At 41.4% G+C, this 17,090-nt stretch overlaps 1 protein-coding gene across 9 annotated transcripts in view; it reads left to right on the top strand.

The window, feature by feature from the left end:
• lrrfip2 (leucine rich repeat (in FLII) interacting protein 2) overlaps positions 1 to 17,090 on the top strand; it is a 75,846-nt gene that overhangs the window by 19,260 nt on the left and 39,496 nt on the right. The gene's annotated exons all lie outside the window — the stretch shown is intronic.

The raw sequence follows: 17,090 nt of genomic DNA, 5'->3' as shown, positions 1-17,090 counted from the left end.
CCGCGTTTTGCTGATGATCATTCACACTGCATTTAGGTACATTATTGTGTCTATCATGGTAAACATTAAAGAGGTCATTTTTATTCTTAGAAGATTTATTTAGATTGGATAATGAGTTATTGGTTTTACTGGTTATTGGTGAAATGTTGTTGGAATTGTGTTTTTAATGAATGATGTGGAAAAAGATGAATGGCAGTGGGTCTTCCAAATTATGTTTAGAGCTTAGCAACTTTGAACATTCTGAAACTGTGTTTTCTGCCACGTGAAATGAATTTTTATCTGGTGAGAGATTCTGGTGATGTCTCCAGAACCCCAAAGTCTTCAGAGAAGGCTGTATCCACTAAGCTTAATGGAAATCGCTGTTGTTCACATTTATCTCAGAGACTCTCAAACTCCTAAATTACATTTGTGAAGAGAAGTTAAGACTTCTGTGTTGTCATGCACATATAGTGTGAAAGTATAAACTCTCACACCATCTGTGCATGAAGACAGCCTGGCTAAATTTCTCTTGTCAAATATATTTTGCAGTTTTAGGGTCTGAGAGCCTAGTTTTGAATGATATTTTAACCATGCTTAATCACATTTTTTACAGATAAACGAAGTAGGGCTACACGATATAGCCGTTGCGACATACCAAATAGCTACTTTTAGCGCAATAACAGCTATCACCGGTATGTGTCGTTTAGTTTCTTCCAGTATTTTTTTTCCCTTTAGTCATACCTGATGCGGGAGCACACCTCCAAAGTTCAGTGAAATGTTTCCGGGGCAGAAAAATATCACTTGTATCTATATGTTGGTTAACTTACCTATTAGCTTTGAAAAACACATAGCATATGTTTTCGCTCTTTATCTTCGTAGCCATGTGTTTCTATCTACCACATGGAAGCAGCATAGTGCTGTTGCTGTGATCAACATTGAATAGATACGAGTGGCGTTTTTTCCCCCGGAAGCATTTCACATGGCCTCGGAAAACTGAAGGTGTCCTCCCACATCAGGTATGACTAAAGGGAAAACAATACATTTACATTTACATTTATTTATTTAGCAGACACTTTTATCCAAAGCGACTTACAAAAGTGCATACAGTAAGTATAGCGACAGTACGGGGACAGGATGTGTACAGTTCCACAATGAGACAGTTCTCAGCTGAGAGCAAGGTCTGTTTGAGGACACAGTACTATCAGATTTGTACAATTACAGCCTATAGGGCAACTAATATGATACACCTTCAAACAGCAAACTTCAACAACAACTTCAACAAACGGCGCAATGAGCGTCAGGGTAAAGGCGGCAACAAGAAACAATTAAAAAAGCACAATTTAAAAAGCACAGCAATTTACGACAGCACTGATTGTGGGGGGGGGGGGGGGGGCAGCAATTGTGTGCTGGGTCAGTCCAGGTAGAGTCTGAAGAGGTGCATCTTCAGGCCCCGTCTGAAGGAATGGGGTGAAGGAACTGTCCGTAGCAAGACAGGGAGTTCGTTCCACCACTGGGGAATAAACCTATCGCCACATACTGGGATGGCTGCTATTGCGCTAAAAATAGCTATTTGATATATTGCGAAGGCTATATCATGCAGCCCTGAAACAAAGAAAACTATTTAAATAGCATTAACTCATTTATTTCCATACTGTACTACATGGTAGTTAGTTGCTGAAGTCTGTGCTGGACCCCTGCGCTACTTTGGCAGTGGGGCAAAACTGGAGATGAGGTGGCATTCTCTACAGTGTAAATGGACAGCATAGTAGCTTTGCCAGATAATAGGATCAGAGCTGAAAATTACTGATTCTGCTGTAAGGTGAGGGGGAAACACTTGGTTTAGTGGAAGCAGGGTGCTTTGTGATGCAGAAACAGATTATTTTTATGAAGGAGTCTTTTTAAAATCGAATATAAATTAAACAGAATACTTCCCTCATCACAGGTTTCCAGTTGTACATTTATGACAGAGACATCGGTGAGGCACTCAATGAAAAGTGCAGTGCTCTTGGCTCTGAGTAGCTCTCGGGGCCTGCAGTCTTAAAAAGGATTGTGAGGTCACACTGTAGTCAAAGCAAACATGGCAACTGTTGTTCTTATCGATGAGTCACACCAGTTATAGGCCATATGAACCACAGACTATCTGAGGCAGATAACACTCACATAGCTCACCCATGGAGATCTGACTCTGTTCTGTATACGTGTGCACACTCACCCTATGTGATCCTCCCTAATGGCTAGAAACAACCAAGTGCTCATGTATCAGGGACACGTCCAGCTTTCACCCAGCGTTTGCCAACAAACCAGGGCAAACCAGAGGAGAGAGCAGCACAGAGCTCTGTCTGGAGCATAGCTCGTCGCTTACTATGCAGTGAATTTTCATCAAATTTGCCTTGAGCAGTTGGAGTAAGTTGTTTATGTAGCTATGAAAATTCAAAGTCTGACACTCGGGGGGGAAAGAAAGTGATACTCCACATACCAGTGCAACACAGCAGTACTCTGAGCTCTACTGTTTCAGAACTTTTCAGTCCAGGAAAGCCAGTGGTCAGAGAGAGAGCCTGGATATTTGAGTGAGTATGCCTCCATGGGCACTCTAAGCTGGAGCTGGTGCCTGTTTTCCTGTCACCATATCCATAATACGGGGGGCTTGGCATGTTACAGAAGGTGTGGCTATATTATATGTTTCATACAGGCATTGCTCATTTAACATTCTTTGGTTCATACTGGCATTTACACATTATGGGAACAGTTGGCATGCACTGTGCTCCATACTGGCATATGCAACCCTTGTTCTTGCTCACAGCTGTCTGCTGTTGCTTTATGGCACCTTTGAAGCCTGTAGGATCCTCAAGTGCATGGCCCTGTCCCCCTCCAGCCCACCTGCATCAGTACTACAGCATCCCCCCCCCCCCCCCCCCAAAACTCTCCTCTTACTGTGGACTGTTTTAGTGGACATTATAATGTTATTGCTGAACTCTGCATTGGAAGCATGGTGCAGAGGGGGTTGCTATAGATAGAGCAGGAGGCTCAGCTGTGCTGCAGCACAGGGCAGGTCACGCTGTCAAACAGCAAGACAGGTGCACAGGGCAGCTGCTCTCCAAAGCAGAGGCCTGGGAGCTTAGATCTGTCTGACTGTCTGCATCTTCCTGTTAGGGTCTTTCTCTGTGCCTGTAATCAACTGTCATGGCGGTTATTTACACATCTTTACTCATTGGTCTACATGGGTGTCTGCCACACACACAGAAATTAGACATACGCTTTTGTCTGCCAAGGAGAGGAGAGCAGAGGGACAGCACAGAGAGGTGAGCAGTCAGGTAACTTAAATTTGGAAGAAATGAGGTTATGAGCCATTATCCAGTTCAGAGATAACTGTTTGAATATTTACTGATGGTTCAATGACTATCCAGCATTTATAGATGTCGTGGCCCCATACTTGGCAGCCTCATATTTGCAGATGACATCACTTGGCTGTGTGTCACACATTTGTCAGATTTACTGGTATAGAACAGGATACATAAGATGGGCTGGTCCTTTTCCCCTGATGGGAGCCTGGTTGGAGCAGCTCTTGGATGATGTCATGATCGTGCATTTTTACTGAGCAGAGTGCATCTCTTTCACAGAGAGAAATGAGCACTCGTATTGCTGACCATACTACTTTGGCTGCAGAACTGCTGACAGTACACAGATGATGCAAGAGCTGTCTTCTTACCTTCAGTGTTAGAAAATGAACATGCAAACTATTACATAGCTAAACTTGGAGGAATACCATTTTTAGGAGTTGTATGTAAGGACAATGCTTTAAAAATTACTTCTGCCTATGAAATTATTCACTGTTTCCCTGTTTTCAAAAGAGCATGCAACAATGGGAAGGTCTTGTTTCTAAGACCATTCAATTATTAAGTGTTTAATATTTATATTTATTTTTCTGTATTAATAAGTTACTTTCTGTCTGTTTTGGGCATAAGAAGTTTGTTTAATGGTGACATATTGCTGACTCAGCCATTTCATGTTTGTAGATAAACAATTAAACGTCAAGTGACTTTGGTAGCATTAAACAGTGAGGTGGCAACATCATTAACCAGTCAACTAAATAAATCTTTCTAGCAACTAGCTAAGAAAAGCTAACCAACTAGCCAGCTCGTTGGCTAGACAACAACTGACAAATAAATAGCTACTTAAGGAAGTTGTCCAGTTGAAATTGCTTGATTTGTAGAGACACATTCATTATCTACTGAAGACAAAGAAGGCGTGAATATCTATTGCTAGCCTAACACAAATTGCTGTCCATTTATTTGTCATAGTAAACAAAAGCATGATCAATCAGCAAAGCAACAGCAAAAACTTAAAACAGTAATACACTCTGCACTTTTTTGGAAATATTGTGTGTATATAGTTTTATGCCTATCTTATGAAATTTTCTGGAGCAAGCTGATGTTATGAACACATGCTGCTTATATAAGCAGTACAAACTACACATTGTTTTGCCTGTTTAAAAAAGGCAGAGCTAGAATTAGAATTGGACTGACCTACATGAAAAACCAGTAAGATGATATCATGAGGTAATTCTTGATGAGTACTCTCTAATTGGTTGATTTAGACAGGTTTTACCCAGCATTCTGTTGGGCCACTGGTGTCTGCAGTAGGGACCCTACACTTTGCTGCTATCGTAGCTAGCCATGTGCCGGTACAATGCATGTAATGAGATTGTATATCCATTAGGGTGACAGCACAAGCAGAACATCTCACAGGATATTTATTCCCCTTAAAAGGTAACGCATTCTGGCATTGAAAATATAGCAACACGCTACCTGCCAATGGTTACACTGGGGCTTAGATTTGACAGAATCACTCCATGAGTTGGCCTTTTAACATGGGCATTAGCTGCATGGTGGCACATGCCTGGCAGCAGTGTATGGGCCATAATTCAACCCTCCTACTGGCTTGTCTGTTGGGGTCAGTGAGCTACAATATAGGAATGCCTTAATGTGATCATCAGACAGTGCTTTGAACTGGAGCCCATGAGCAACCACAAGATTGCTGACTAGCTTTGTAAATCTGAATTTGCCATTATAGCTAGTTCACATTCCTACCTGAAATGAAACATGTGCCAAGGCACTAGCTATACTGTATATTTGTTAAAGGCGGTAGGCACTCATCCATCTTTTCCATGCAGTAGTCCATGCTGGGAATTGATTCATGCAGGGTGATGAATGATATGTAACTTCACCACAACACTGTTCATCATTTCCATTGCTCTCCTGATACCTGCTCTGTGAGGTCTGTATAGCTCTGCCTGGGTGATGTGCTGCCACTGCATGGTCAGAACACTCACCACATGTCAGCTGATGTGGACAGATGAGGATCAGCAGTTGCTTAAGATGAGTGAACAATTATTGGCCAACACGAGGGGAATAGATATGTAATTTGTCCATCCCACAGGGCTTGCTCTCTAAGTGCACGATCTTAAATAAGCAGTGTGATGTTACAAGTGAGATGCAGAATAAAGGGCGCTAACTGCTGAGTGAGGGAGAGTGGGACATGTGTGTTTGAGCCTCTCTTGCGCTGTGGCGCTGGTGTTTTGCCAGTCTTTGGATGGGCTTATGTATGAACTGAGAGGCAGAGGCAGTGCCAGAGGAGGTGAGTGGTGTGCTCTGCTGGTCGGTGCATAGCTGTGTTCCAGCTTAGTGCACTTCAGGACAGTAGGCAGTACTGCGACAGGTCCTGGTTCCTACTCAACACAGAACTGTTTCCTGGGATTCCTCTTCCATGCCTGCTATAGGGCTTGATTATGTTCTGGGTTAAGAAAGGAATTCTATTATTTTGGGTTCAAGCTTTTAACCCTCCTTTTGTGTTCCGGTTAAATTTGACCAATTTACAATTTTCAGACATAAAAATTGTAGTTTATTTCATCTGATTAGAATTACGCTCTGTGACATTGTCCACACAGGCCATCTGAAAACACAAAATAAATTTACATCATTTTCATAAAATTTTGGGGTTTTTATTTAACTGTTGTTCATCTGTGATGTTCCTGGTCAAAAATGACCGGCCATTGGAAATTAATGGGTGAGGCTACAAGTAAGAAAAAGAGATAAATTGAGAGTTCAGGAGCATGTCCATCCATCAGATGGACACACTGCCACTCCCTAACCCCATATGTGAATGTGTGCATGCACAGACACACGCATATACACACACCCTTCTTTGGTTTCCCTGGCAACTCTGGAGCCTTTCCCCAATAGAATCTTTCCCCCACAGAAACCACAACTTTCACACAAAATATTATGAGTATGTGTTGTGGAAATTTTGATACTCGAGCAAACAACAACAGTTTTTCAACAATATAGAGAACCTTTCCCGCAGCTCAGATATATAAAGCTTCCTTAGGGCGTTGCTCACCATTCACTATGTGGGACCACAATGTCCAAACAATACACTGTATGTGAGGCTCTTGACCACATCTTTGATCCTGGCACTGGTGAGGAGGGGAAAGTCCAGGATAAAAGTGCATCATAAGAAGATGTGTCAGAAGTTGAAGACAACACTGACTATGATCCAGACCAAGCACAACTGATGAGGAGCAATCAATTGATAATGTCTTGTTGAGGTTGCTGATAGATTCTGGTTGAAGAATGGGAATTTGTCCTGGTCTTCATCCCCACCTGAGAGGAAAGGAAGACTGCACTGAACAACAAGATATGCCATACCTTGGGTTGATGGCATAAAAGCCTATGTCCTTTCTTTACTAATAAAGTGACAACAGTCAGATTTGACTGGGAACACCACAGATGTTAGTTTGTGTCACTTTTTAAAAAGCTGAAAGGGTTTCAAAACAAATTTCTTGGTTAAACATTAAAACAAAATAGTCTGTGATAAATAGCACAATATGTTTCTTCTGTGATTTACTATAGTCAAAATAATCGATAAATAATGCTACTTTTACTCAATACGTGTTGTACAAGCTCAGGTCAATGAGGCCTACTGGCCTAACATTGCAAATTGAAATACAAAACCTGTCATAATTACTAGAAATAAAGTTGATAAAAAGATGTAATGCAACATCTACTGGTAAATATGAATAATAAGGGATTTATAAACAGCTATAATCGGTTGGTCATTTTTGACCAGGAACACAAAAGTAGGTAACATTAAATGAACACAACACAAGGATTAGTGTTTTTTTTTTAACACTCTTAGGTGTATGTTCTCATGAGATTGTGGCTAAAAATGAAAACCTTTTGATAGCCTTTGTTTTTGGTTTATTTCCAGCTCGTTTTGAGACAATGATTTAGTTGTTCCAGTGCTTCTGTGGCTTCTTCATTTCTTTCTTTCTTCATTGCTGTGCATATATTTCCTGTTTTGTGCTGGTGTGGATGGCCTCTTGTCTATGCATTTGAAATGGGGGTAAGGGTAGTAAACAAAAAAATGAAGGAAAGGCTATCACCAAAGAGACCAATCAGGCATAGCTGTGTGGTGAGGACAGTGGGCCAGTGTGTTGTGTGGCCATTGTGTTTAAAAGCTGTGTGGTGTGGACAAGCTGTGGAGTGAAGGATGAATATTGTAAGGAGACCTGGGGCTTCCCTGAGAGTGCTGGGTTTGGGGTGGGGGTATTACGCTTTAATTAGCTTTGTAAAATGAACTTCTCTCCAAGCCTCAGCAAGTGGACTGATCGTGGAGCATAACTATGCATGTAGGTGAGCATGGTCTCAGAGCATGTCTCCTGTTGCTGTGGGATGACACTCTAAACTGTCTCTGCCGGGTGACCATACACACCGAACGGGGTTGGTGTCATACACAGTTTTCCCTGCAAGGCCCAATAAAGAATTTTTTCTTTCAAATCCGATGTGAAGTAGAGAGAGAGCACAGACACTGTCTGTGTTCAAGTAATGTTAGCAGTTAGCAGGCCAGGGCTGGTGCTATTGGAGCATTAGACACTAACTCCATTCTGCAGGAGCTCTGTTCAAGTGCCAGTGTGCCACCTTTTACTTCTATGAGGCTGCTCCAAGAAAAATAAAAATTTTACTTCAAAGAGTTTAGGTCGGGTAAATTTGATGTTGTAAATGTGTCTGCATGCAAAACTAAATTATCCACAGCTTTTCATTTATAGATGTTGGAGGGAAAAAAACGGTCGAAAAGCTGAGCCCACAATGGTGGAACATGTTTATGTTCACTCTACCAGGGGTAGGGGTGAGCATGGGGAAGGGGTTTCCTCATCTGTCCGTGAGGTGCCTGCAAAAATCCCACAGGGAGTGAAGCTGGTATATGTATGTGTATTCTCCAGTCAGTGTTTGCTTTGCTGTGATACAGTCTGCTACATCCGGTGTAAAGAAAGCCCTTGGCTGTGTCCTAAAGGCTATTCTTTTCCCAGAGGATTGCAGTTGTCTCCTGTCTGAAGACATAAGCCTGGTGCAGAGCTGGTGATCCCAAATTAAAAAGGATATCAAAATCTGCCTTTTCCAGCACCAGACATTTTATCAGTGATCCCCTTAATCTAAACGTGAGCTAGGTGCATGCTAATAGTTTGGCTTTAGTCCAGTTTCTAAATCAAACTAAAATGAAACAACACATGATGTTCACAAAACCATTTCATCTTTACACCGTCAGTGTTTCCAATGTAATGTAAAAAAAGACACCCCATCTCCAGTGAAACAACTGCCTTTCAGTGTACTTTGCCATTGATAATTTCCCTAGCAGTATGGAAGGTATAATTTTGTTAAACTGATGAACTGTACAAGTTGCATAATATGTGGCTCTCTACTGAGCAGATGAGTCATTCCATGACATTTTCTAGTGCACACTTCAACATTCTTCACAGGTATGAGCAAGGAGTTTCTGAAACATAGCTCAGACAAAGCTTTGGAATTGCCCGCAGCTCTGGGATGTTTATCAGAAATAAAAGCCATGGCAACATGGTGCATTAATGCATGACTCGTCTATTCAGACTGCAGCTGGCTTCCTCCTACCATTTAACCTCCTGATGCTATCACTTTCTGGCTCAGGTGTTGCAGCATTGCCTTGCCCAGTGTGCTGCTGTTAGGCATTAGCCAGCATGCACTGCTGAACATGATATGATTGATACAATGGTAAACACATATATGGTGGCCTTATTTGTGGACCACCATCTCCATGTTTACCAAATAGATAATAGTGAAAGTCATAAAAAATGTTCACAAAAACATATGAGCAACAAAGGATCTGTGTCCTACTCATTCAGAGTAATATACACTATATGGCCAAAAGTGTATGGACACCTGACCATCACACCTGTATGAGCTTATTAGACATCCCATTCCGAACATTAATATGGATTTGCCCCTTCCCCCTCCATCCCCCTACAGCTATAACAGCCTCCATTTTTCTGGGAAGGCTTTCCACAAGATGTTGGGAGTGTGTCTGTGCGAATTTATGCCCATTCAGACAAAAGAGCATTTGTGAGGTCTGGCACTGATGTTGGACGAGAAGGCCTGGCTTGCAGTCGGGGTTCTAGTTCATCCCAAAGGTGTTCAATGGGGTTGAGGTCAGGGCTCTGTGCAGGCCACTGGAGTTCCTCCACACCAAACTCGTCAAACCATGTCTTTACGGACGTTGCTTTGTGCACAGGGGCACAGTCATGCTGGAACAGGAAAGGGCCTTCCCCAAACTGTTGCCACAAAATTGGAAGCATACAATTGTCTAAAATGTCTTTGTATGCTGTAGCATTAATGTTACCCTTCACTGGAACTAAAGGCCCAAACCCTGAAAAACAGCCCCAGATAGAGCTGCCTAATGACTATTTTGATAGTCGAATAATCTATTGATTATTGAAACGAATAATCGACTATTCGGATTATGAATCACACAATTACTCAATGACTCATATTTATCTATCAGCTTTTAAATTTAGCTTTAGGTTGTTTTAGGCATATGCTAACTAACAATAAGGATGAGAACTTCATTCAATAATGTCTTTTAATGAATGTTACTAGGATTAATTCAGTGACGGCAGTTGCTTGCTGGGGTGTACAAGTCTGCTTCCTTTGAAGGAAGCCATCCATGGTAGCATTACGAGATCCAACAAACCCATAACTCATTCGAATTAATTTGAATGCAACCCACATTGGGCATGCACGCATAGACACAAGTTGTAGAAATCTTTCGCAATTTAGAAAGTATCAGATTTTGAACTTGTGCACTCGGCAGCAACACTGTCTCCAGCCATAAAGGTCGCCATGACAATGATGCAACATTTAAGCAGAGAATTTCTAAATAGCAGACGGGCGCTGGTTTAACATTGTAAAGTTAGGGCACATTTGGAATGTGAACAGGGTCATTGTGAGTAATAGGTTATTATTTGCTACACTGTATGTACCACGTCATTAATAATTTATTGATCAAGAAAAAATGTATTTCAAAAGAGAAAACGTTACAGCTCATAACGTGAAGTAACATGGCTTTTAACATTGGCTAGCTAGCATAGCTAATGTTAACTAACTTAAGGAGACAAGTCTTCATCATCCAGAGAGCCAACGGGCCACCAACAGATGCTCGAGCATAACTGATGTGCTCCCATGCCAGGCAAGCTCAGGTTTGCAAATGTTGCAGTTTACAACTTTCTGGGCAGAGTTAACCCTTTTGCGCGTACAGTCACACCGGTGTGATTAGCCGTTGCTATTAGAAAACTAGATTGGAAAAATTCTAGCTATTTTTAACTGATGAAACAGCGATTTAACATTAAATATAGCAAATGCTAACTGAAAACTATGAGAAGCCTAATAACACTAATGAAAACATAACAAACCATGTAACGTAACACGCGTGCTACATAGCATAAAAAATAAGTTGCGTGCGAAAGGGTTAAGAGTGAAATGCCACACTTTTGAGGTCTTTGGTTGTTGCCATCAAGGTGTCACCATCTCTGTTGTTCACTCCAGTAAAGCAACGTAGCTTAGGCTATATGTCTGACCATTCCAAGTCAGCATGAAAAAAACACATGCAATGATGTCACCAATTAATCGACAATTAAATTTGTTGGCAACTAATTTGGTCATCGATTTTAGTCGACTACGTCGATTATTCATTGCACCCCTAGCCCAAGATCATAATCCCTTCTCCACCAAACTTTACAGTAGGCACTGTGCATTCTGGTAGGTAGCGCTCTCCTTGCATCTGCCAAACCCGGATTCATCCATCAGACTGCCAGATAGCGAAGCATGATTCATCACTCCAGAGAATGTGTTTCCACTGCTCCAGAGTCCAGTGGTGGCGTGCTTTGCCGTCACTTGGCATTGCGCATAGTGATGTTGGGCTTGTGTGCAGCTGCTTGGCCATGGAAACAAGGGCTGGGCGGTATGGCCTAAAATTTATATTATTATATATTACAGTATAATTTGAAGAAGGGACGGTAATGGTACATATCACGGTATATTTGTTTTTCTTAAAATTTCAATAAAAATGCTTCTGAAGAAGTAAAGCACTGGTATGGCAACTGTATGGCAACTCTTACTGTATTCTTAACTGTATTATGAGGACATATTTTACATAGTACAGAGGTAGCCTATTCTAAGAACATTTATAGTGCAGAACTGCAATAATAAGTAGAAAAATATAGCTGCAAGCAGCAATGAAGGGGCCAAGCACCACAGGGCCACCAGGTAGACAACTAATCAGAACAACTCCTGAACAAGACACCAGTCCATCACAGGATGAACAGACACATTGACACCCACTCTTACACTCACACTAAATGGTTCAAAAGTTATAAGTAAAAATGTACTCTGAAATTTGGCCTGTTTGTGGTGCTACAGGGAATGATTGACCCCAAATTTGGTGCCTGGATACCTTGGACTGTGCTCTATGAGAGTGCCAGATTCCACCAAAATGCACCTAGGGCTTCTATGGCGTGCCATAGAAAATCATTAGAAAAAAACGATAATACCAAAATGGCCGAAAAACAAAATGGCAGACACAGAGGGTTCATAATTTCCCAGCTAGGGTCCTTTACTGTGATGATGCACAAGAAATTTGGTTGAATCTGCTTTGGTTCCAAAGTGATAGGCATTTGAATGTTTTTCTGATATAGTGCCCCCATTTGGCCAAATTTCATGAAACTTGGTGGGTACCCTTATTCCTCCTGGCAATAAAGTATACCAATTTGGTGTGACTCCAGCCAGCCATTGCTGACATATGGCTCACTTCCTGTTTTGATGTCTGCACCATGGAATTTCATTGGACGACAGTGGCCATATTGTTTGCCCTAGCAAAATTCTTTGAATAACTTTTGGTCAGAACCCTCTGTAGATGATGCATACCAAATTTGGTGGTGATAGGAACAACTGTCTAGCACTAGTAAAGTAGGTTTTTCAAAAAATTCAAAATGGCGGACTTTGACGGCAATAGGTGCGTTGGACTCGGCTTGACCTATGGAATCTAGGAAAAAAGAATTTTGAATTCCAACTGGGTAAGGAGTTATGACCAAAAATGTTACCTGAACTTTGACCTGATGGTGGCGCGAAAAGGCTTGATTTGCTGACCCCAAAATTGGTGAGTGGACAGCTGGGACTGTTCTCTGAGTGTGCCAAATTTCATAAAAATCCACCAAGGGGTTCTATGGACTGCCATAGACTCCCATTGCGGAAAGTATATTAATAGTGAAAAATTCTAACAATATCAATAGGTGCCTAGCACTTTCAGTGCTTGTCCCCTAAAAATACAAAACCTTTGTTGCCCTCACGCATTGAGGAGCCTTGGGCACTCAACACCCTGTCACCGGTTTGTGGTTTGTCCCTTCTCGAACCACTGTCATTAGGTACTCGCCACTGCTGACCGGAGCACCCCACAAGCCTTGCCATTTCAGAGATGCTCTGACCCAGTCGTCGGGCCATAGCAATTTAGCCCTTGTCAAAGTTGCTCAGGTCCTTACTTCTGCACATTTCTCCTGCATCCAACACGTTGACTACAAGAACTGATTCTTCGCTTACCATCTAATCTACCCAGACATTGACATGTGCCCATGTTTGGAGATGGTCAGTGATATTCGGTTCACCTGGTAGTGGTCATAATGTTTTGGCTCATTGGTGTATACCGTAAAACTTACCGTAAAACCAATAATAGTTGAGTCTCCAATAAAGGCAGGTCTCTTATAATCGCTGGTATGCGCGACCCTTTTGGTGAAATAAACACCTGCCTCAAATAAATGCGTGGGAAAATTATATTTATTTTTCGTGACTATAAAATAACAGAACAGTGGGTTAAAATGCTTACAGTAGTCCTATTTAGTTTTTGTGGCTAAAAAACAAAATAACACAAACAAATAATTTTTTACATTAGGCTAAATGAGGTTGTTTTAGTGAATTCAATTTGTCTTATGTGTGTTCATCTGTTCACGAATTAGATTAAACATAAACGAACAAAACAAGCTGTCTTTCGGATCATGGTAGCCTAAATTCACAGTGATATTGCTATTCTTGCAGGCTGTGCTCTCCCATCATCGTGCAATGACAGTGTTTAACTTACTTTATTAGTGATTCCTGTTTGAGTTGCTACCAAAGAGCGCTGTATAATGTTTAAGTAGGCTACTCTGGAAAAGAAAAAACATGGTGAATTTCGGTGAAGTTCAGCCAGAGCTGGCCCTGACCAATATGGTGCCCTAGATAAGATTTTAGCTGGTGCCCCTTGCATCGCAGCCAATTCCACCACGGTTTATTGTGGTTTTAAACTATTCTTTATGGTCAGAACATGACAAACACTTGCCAAACAGCAGAACATTTCACAAATCTGAAGTAGAACATTCAGAACAATTATAATGATAAAACTTTTTTTCAACATCAAAATAAAATTAAAGAGTAAAATTAAGTAAAATCCTTTTTCAGTCCTTTTTCCTCAACAAAATAAATATCTAAACAGAAAAATTAAGTGCTGCAGTGTGATACAGTACATATGTAAGAAGACTCAGACTGCAAAAGTGTTTTAAAGGATAATGTCAATAAATAAAACAATAAATAGACAAAGAAATCTTAATTCTGGTCAGCATTCCAAACCCTTTGTAAAGATGGGTTGAAACATTTTGTAACTGTGGTCAGTATCTTCTGTACAGGTTTTAAACAAGCAAAGCCACTACCCTACAAGTTATGGGCAAGAAAGACAAGTCTGTCTACAGTCTCAGGTTTTAAAGCTGCCCTGTGACAGCTGCTAAGCTTCTTGAATACCTCATTTTCGACAGTGCTAATGGGAAACATGTCTTTTGCAATGCAATATGCAGTTGCATTTGTGATGTCTTTGTGTTTTTTCATTTTTTTGTCGTAAGGCACGGTGTTGGAAAATGCTGATACGATTGTTTGCTGCTGGGTAATCGCTCTGAGTACTGGCATGGTGCATATCGAGGGTCCAATAACAACACTCGTTTGGGACTGTAATTTTTTACTTTCTACATGTTTATGTTTATTCATAAACATGTAGAAATGGATGTTCATGTTTATTAACATGTAATATTGTTTCAGGTTTGTGGTGTTGCTGTTGATGTTAATAAAATGTATGCCTGGTTTCTTGAGGCAGACAGTGGATGGTTCGTGCAGCACACTTGTATATTTGCACACAGTGTATTTCTCAAAATTATGTTGTAGGTTATTCCCCGAACACCTGAATAGTCTTTCCAACTTTCCCTATGAATTTAAGGTGGGAGTAACTGACGTTAACTCTTATTTATTTATTAAATTAGCAAACGTTACTATCATCCAAAGTAAGCTAGTGACACTCTGCTCCAATGGTAAGTAGTATTACTATGCGATAGATAAACTATTCATTCATCACATTACCTCTGTCTGCTTCCTGTTTTTCCTCCTCTTGTCTTCTTTTTCTTCCCTGGGCACTAGAGGGCTTTTTGGTCTTTTTGACATGATTACGCTACTGATGTTAGCCTACTGCTACTGATGTATCATGTTTCATGGTCACTTGCTCAAATAACTCGCCCTCGCCTATCCCACAATCGGGTAATTCCGGGGGTGGGTGGGGGGGGAGGGGGGGGGGGGGGGGGGGGCTTGCGCTGGGGGGATGCTGTGGGCTACCCAGAAAATAGGCTAAGTAGTTAAGTTGTTGTGGGCTTTTTTTGACAATTCGAAATAATAGTATTAAAATAGTATTAGTAGAAAGTAGAAAAAGTTTAAAAATTTAGATTTTTTTTTTCTTTCCTCATTTGGGGCGCCCCTATGGATGGACGGCCCATAGCATTTGCCTATACCACCTACGCCAAGGGCCGGCTCTGAGTTTAGCTACCAAGAACTTGCAGAAGTGGGCGGCAGTGTAGCATAGTGGTTAAGGAGCAGGGCTCGTAACCGGAAGGTTGCCGGTTCAATCCCCGCTGGGACACTGCTGCTGTACCCTTGGGCAAGGTACTTAACCCACAGTCGCCTCAGTAAATATCCAGCTGTATAAATGGATAACATTGTAAAACAATTGTAACCTATGTAAGTCGCTTTGGATAAAAGCGTCTGCCAAATGAATAAATGTAAATGTAAGCCAGAGGGCTTTAGGTGAAATAAATGCAGGTCTCTTATTACCGCTGAGTCTCCAATAAACGCTGGTAAAGTTAAGTAATTTAAGCAAAGAATTTATTGGAAGTTTTATGGTGTATATGTGTGTTTGCAGCCTATCGAAACAATCGGAGATGATAATATAACCCCACGGTGTATTGAGGTAGGCGAATCAATTAATCACATCTCGGCGGACGGGTGCACATTCAACTTTAGTCTACACACAAGCCAACGTTAGATTAACACCAAAATATACATTTATAAACGTGATAAAGTACCCCAAAACCCTCAAATTACGAGAGTCTTAATGTCCAGCAAGCAATAGAAATAGTTCAAATATGAATAAAGTTAATCAAGAAAGTCAAAGACAAAGTCAAAGTTTGTGACGAAGAAGGAGCGAGAAGTCGCGTTTAAAAAAGAAGTAACGTGCAATCTCACCACTCTAATGAACAAGATCAAAGCAATCCTTCTGCAGCCACCCACATCTGCCGACCGAGAATAATCCACAAGAAAAGTTTATTCCAGCAGCTAAGAATCGTGAGCCTGATCGTTATGTTCACCTGCATGCGCACACTAATTTCCCCTCATCCCTAGCATTTCGCCTGTGAGGACGTCCTATCCATCTTCATTATACAATATAATCAACTGATAGCACACACAATGCATAGCATAATTCAAGAGTAATGGAAAGAGAATAACACGTTATTATTAAAAGAAAATAACATGCAAATAGACTTTTAATGGGTGGCCATTATAGTGGGACATAGGAGTTTTGAAGGGTTTTGTGACATTGTTGTATGTAGGCTACATTGTGAGGTTAGACTACTGCTTTGTGTGTGTGTGTGTGTGTGTGTGTGTGTGTGTGTGTGTGTGTGTGTGTGTGTGTGTGAGAGAGAGAATGGGTGCGCGTCTGACAGTAGCGCAAACTCGCGGTGTCCCGTAAGCTATATACAGCCGCTGGGCTCACGGTGTCCCGGACGACAATATTTTAATGCCTCAGAAAAGATTAATCACTGTCAGGTCAGAAAAGATTTGTGTATGTAGATAAAAGTTAGACATTTAGTATCATGTCTTTTCGATGAAGTTACACCTAGATTTGTGAGGGCTCTACCGGTCAGCACGGTGTAGTCAAAATCCATACCGTAGGACAAATTCATGCCGGTGTACTTCCTATACCGTTTATACCGTCCACCCCTAATGGAAACCCATTTCATGAAGCTCCTGACGCACAGTTCTTGTGCTGATGTTGCAGCCAGAGACAGTTTGGAACTCTATATGAGTGATTCAACAGAGGATAGGCAGTTTTTATGTGCTGCGCGCTTCAGCACTAGGCAGCCTCTCTCTTTTGTGTGGTCCACTGCTTCGTGACTGAGCTGTTGTTGCTCCTAGACGCTTCCACTTGACAATAACAGCACTTACAGTTGACCGGGGCAGATCTAGCAGGGCAGAAATTTTGCGACCTGACATGTGGCAAAGATGGCATCCTACGACAGTGCCACATTTAAGTGAGATCTCCAGTACGACCCATTCTGCTTCCAAGGTTTGTTTATGGAGATTGCATGGCTCTGTGCTTGATTTTTATGCACCTGTTAATAATCGGTGTGGCTGAAA

Source organism: Megalops cyprinoides, chromosome 10, assembly GCF_013368585.1.
Source record: "Megalops cyprinoides isolate fMegCyp1 chromosome 10, fMegCyp1.pri, whole genome shotgun sequence".
In the NCBI taxonomy this organism is placed as follows: domain Eukaryota; kingdom Metazoa; phylum Chordata; class Actinopteri; order Elopiformes; family Megalopidae; genus Megalops; species Megalops cyprinoides.
Note: the sequence above shows the minus strand (reverse complement) of the source record. Positions and strands in the feature narration are given on the sequence as shown.